Source organism: Rosa chinensis, chromosome 6 (assembly GCF_002994745.2).
Source record: "Rosa chinensis cultivar Old Blush chromosome 6, RchiOBHm-V2, whole genome shotgun sequence".
NCBI classification, from domain to species: domain Eukaryota; kingdom Viridiplantae; phylum Streptophyta; class Magnoliopsida; order Rosales; family Rosaceae; genus Rosa; species Rosa chinensis.
This window is the reverse complement of record NC_037093.1, coordinates 9,604,246-9,609,044: the sequence shown is the minus strand read 5'-3', so window position 1 is coordinate 9,609,044 and position 4,799 is coordinate 9,604,246. Positions and strand designations below refer to the sequence as shown.

Genomic DNA, 4,799 nt, shown 5'->3' with positions numbered 1-4,799 from the left:
CAGTAGCAGCATGCTTTGATGGAGGGTTCTCAAAGTCATCGTCACTGTTTTCCTTGCCATGTTTGCTTCTATTGTTGTCGGCAACTGCATTATCAATCTGCAATAAAATATTTTTCAAGTTAGTAGCATATTGCACAGTATCATAACCATATATAGTAGCAGACAGTAGCGTATCCATCACCTCTATGTCATCAACTTACATTTTCTGCAATTCTTTTGTGAATAGAGGGAGACTCCACTTGACGCACCCTGGAGTCATTGCTTCTCTGCCTTTAATTTCAACAAGCATAGTACTCCTCTCGCATATCCAATACTATAACAAAAACAAAACAGATATAAGTAACACATAATTTAACTATACAGTAGCAATAGGAGTAGCAGTAGCAGTAGTGACTTACCGGGATTAATGCTACACACCCACTGATTTGCCTTGCTTTTCCCGTTGTGGCAGCTTGCAAACACAATAACAAATAGTCTCTAACAGCTCTTGCCCAGTTATATCTCCTCATTGTCTCAATATCAGTGATGCATTTCACAAAGCTCCATCCTAAGGTAGACCCCGAGCTTGCAAACAGTAGTGTGATGAACAGATGCAGTAGCAGCAACTTTGTCATGTTCTCTATCCACCCATGAGCTTTTTCCCTTAACTGCTCATCAATACAGCTCATGATTCTTGCTTTTTTTATCCTTCGGTCATTTGCAAAGAACCTTTGAACAAGAGGATGATCAGTCGGCTTCTTAGGATCATCTATTGGGTTTGGCACCGTGAGAACTGATTTTTGGTTTGGCAAACCCAAAATGTAGTGCACATCCGATACACTTATTTCTGCCAACTTGTTTCCAAACTTAAATTTCTTCAAAGCCGGCTTGTAGCATTGCACTAACCTATGCATCTCTCGATCTGATTTTGCAGTTGCGTTCTTAGTCATCAATCCCTTGTCATAAGCTTCAATCAAGTTCCAAAATGGCGTCTTCTTCAACTCAGCTTTCAATCTCATCTTTTCTTCACGATTGAGCTGCTCATACACTTTATGAAGCACATCATGGAAGGCAATCATATTGCACCTGTATTGGCAATATGATTGTTTCTGGTCTTTGCCACTGTTCCTTGGAAGGAAACGCATTTTAGAGAAACTTATGAGTCAATCTAGTGGACTGTACCTCACTACGATTTATATCATTGAATCCTATGCTGTCACCAACAATGAAATGTGGGACACTGACTCATACAGGCTTTGGCATGACCGCCTAGGGCACCTCGGTCGTGACATGATGATCCGTATTTTAAAGAACTAACATGGACATCCATTCTTTCGATTGAAAAATATTGATAGGTCTGGTTTGACGTGAACTCGAAAAGATGAAGTTCGAGGTTTTAGGGTCCTGTCTGTATATCAGGTTGCTAAGAGCTTTTCGTGAAAAACATGGTTCATTGAGTTTAAAAAAAGTATGATGCTATTGTTTTGACCTTTGTGCTGACCAGGTTTTGATCAAATTAAGGAAACTCAAAAGAAGTAGCCTAACCCTATAAATAAGCCTGGGACACCATCAAAATCCTAATAAGCCTAGGAAGTTTTTTCCTACTCTAATCCTACTCGGACACCATTCCTAATCAAAGAGGGATATTTGGATCTATTTTCACCTTGATATATTATATAATATTCTTTATAAAGAAACCAGGCCATTGGCAATCTCTCCAAGTCAAGACTGAAAGCAGGTCGATCGCCGTTTTACTTCTTTATAACGTTTCTAAAGAAGTAGGGTTCATAGTAGCTCGATTTCTGCCGAAAAGGAGATCGATGATGATCGAGTCTCTATTCGCTTGCTTCAATCCTCGATGCAATACGAGCAAGCTTAGGCTGCTAAAGAGAAAAAAACTCCCAAAGAAATTAGAGAGAGAGCAGAAGGAGAATGAAGATGATAAGTACAGAAACCAAACCAGTTCTAATGAATGTACCTCTTGGCAGCCACCGCCTCCTGATATCATGGAGCAAGTTCTGCCGCGTGTCAGAGTAAGTGATCAAATAAGGCTAAGCATTGCCTGCAAGTCTTGGATGTCAATCGTTATGCGTAGAGACATCCGCAGTGCTTCTCATGAATTCCCATGGTTACTACTCCCTCAAACCCCACATTGCAGCAACAAGTACGTAAGCTTTGCCAGCGTGTCAGAGGGGAGAGTTGTCAAGTTGAAGCTACCTAAGCAAGTTCGTGGATGGTGGATTTTTGGGTCTTCTAAAGGTTGGTTGATCATGATCAAGGAAAGAGGTCTAAATTCCAAGATGTGTCTACTTAACCCAATTTCAGGAGCCCTACTCCAACTTCCACCCTTGAGAACACTTCCTTTTCTGAAAGATTTTGTGAAAACCGAGGACTGGAAACTTTTTGGTGCCAATGCATTCGACTTAAGGATTGCACTATCAACCTCTGATGGAATTGCTTTAGATTCAAAGCGTTGTACGGTAGCAGCAGTTTTTAATGATAAGTCGAAATTGAGTTTGTGCAGACCTGGAGACAGAACATGGAGTGACTTTCAAGTATTAGATACTAATCAAAACGACTGGATTGCTGATTTATTGTTTTCTTCCGGCAGTCTATATGTTTTGGTTCGTGGTGGTCAAAAGGAAAGCTTTGTAGACTCAGTTACTCAAACCTTGAACTTTAGCTTTGGTGGAGATGCAGAAAATTTGAAAATGAAGTTGGTCTACGACAAGCATGAAAACAGGAACGTGAACGTTAATGAATGTCATAGTGACTATAAGATCGTTTACAATGCATTATACTTCTCAACATTGTTAGAATCAACCAGCAATGAAGTCTTATTGATCCATCAAATGGTAGATTATGTTGTGGGAAGAACAGAGGATATTATTGGTGACAATAATGAGAATAATGGAGGCGGCAATATGGAGAATGATGAGGATGATGATGAAGCCAACAACTTAGAAGATATTGATCAGCAAAATGGAGGAAACATTATTTATGGTGATGAAGGCAGCATTAGTGGCGACAGCAATATGGAAAATGATGATGGTGGTGAAGTCCATAACGACAATAATGATGTTGATGTGGGAGACATTAATCAGAATCCTGAAGGTGATGAGGAAGACAACAATAACCCAGAAGATAATGGTCAGCAAGGAGAAACTATTGATGAAGATGCACCGCGATTTAATGCATATATGACAACAAGGAGTTTTAGAGTATACAAGACTGACGACGACAACTTTATTCCATTGCAATGCTTGGGGGATCAATTATTCTTTCTTGGAGATTGTGGTTCCTTCTCCTTTGGAGTCAGTAATATGAAAAAATCAGAAAGGAATTGTATTTATTTTGCATCAAATTTGATGTACGATTGGGAGGCAGCTCCAAAAACGTATGCATCTCGTGACATTGGTATATTCTACCTAGATAGCCAAAGAATTGAGCGGTCATTTCCAAGTGTTGAGATGTCTCTACGGTATCAAGGGACTTGGTTCACTCCAAGTTTATATTAGGTCCCTATGTGGCCAGGCAGTTAGATAGAACTATTGATTTACATTTGACCATTCCTATATTTAATGTTTTTCTTTACGCCTTACCAAAGGATGAATATTATTGCATTTTGATGTCTATTGCTTTGAGGGCTCTCTTTATGTGCCACATACTTGCCTTTCAACAAGAGTCTGTGATTGCACCCTTGCTAGCAAGAGTTGAATAGGATTAGTGACGTTAATTTTAGTCAAGTAATTGGTGGGATTAAGTACTTTTAATTGGGTTTATTAATTGGATTAAGTACTTCTAGCTTGCACCAAGACCTTTGACAACCGCCTAAGAGCCCTATGCTAAGATTGGAAGTAGCATTTGTCTTTCACTGGTCCACCTGAATCATATGCCTGGTGGAGGTGCTCCTTAAATTCGGACGGATGGGCAACTAGGTAGTCTATCTTGATCTCTTGGAAGCTAATGATACACACAATTCACAAGCCTACTTGTCAAGAAAAAGGAAAGGGTACTTCAAGGTGATGAAACGAGACTCAAGAGTGTGCCGCTAGTGAAGATGAAACACGCATACTGAAGTTTCAAATAATGTGTAGCTTCCTAAACACAAAAGAAATCAAAATCAAGCTAGCAAGATTCATGAAACGAATGTGAGCTTACATTTCTGAAAGTGAACATGCCCCCGAAGCTCGTCTATTCATGTAATTGAAGAACCAGAGAGGGAATACAAATGCAGCATGTCCAAGAAATATTAGACGACGGGGACAGGGGTAGATTCAGATAAGTGATTTCGCCTTAAGTAACTCCTCAAAAAATAATTGCATTGAGGAAGTGTACCACAACTTAGTTATACTCCAGTTCTCAATGTTAACAGCATCCATTCCCACAAAGAAATTAGTATGTTTCTGCAATGAATGAAGTATTCAATTACATATATTGAATTAGTCATTACCAATCCAGATAGAAGTGAATCAAGACTTTGTCCCTATAGTTTAAGACTATACTTATATTAAAATAAATCTTCTAACTCTAGATCTTGAGAAAAAAAAAATAAAAAAAAACCTTTTAAGCATCTAAGATGGTCACATAATATAAAGAATTTAAAAACAGTTTTCAGATTGTTTAATTGTGTTTTCAAAATCAAAATACAAATCAAGTTTTCAGAAGATATTCAAGTTTATTTGAAAATGATTTCAATCAAGAACCATACGAGCCCTTCAATTTTCAGTTGCAGCCATTATACATGTAGTAATAGTGTAATATTGTCTCCACTGTGTGCTAGTGTTCCCAAAGGAGGATCCTGGCCGAGGTTTGGGTCA

General features: G+C 38.8%; 1 long non-coding RNA gene across 1 annotated transcript; it reads right to left on the bottom strand.

Moving 5' to 3' along the window:
- Positions 1 to 1,700: 1,700 nt before the first annotated feature.
- Positions 1,701 to 4,499, bottom strand: LOC121049685. The gene is made up of 3 exons (XR_005801053.1): positions 4,141 to 4,499; positions 1,958 to 2,505; positions 1,701 to 1,862 (listed from the first exon to the last, which is right to left on the bottom strand). It is a non-coding gene; the product is annotated as an uncharacterized LOC121049685 (long non-coding RNA).
- Positions 4,500 to 4,799: the final 300 nt, after the last annotated feature.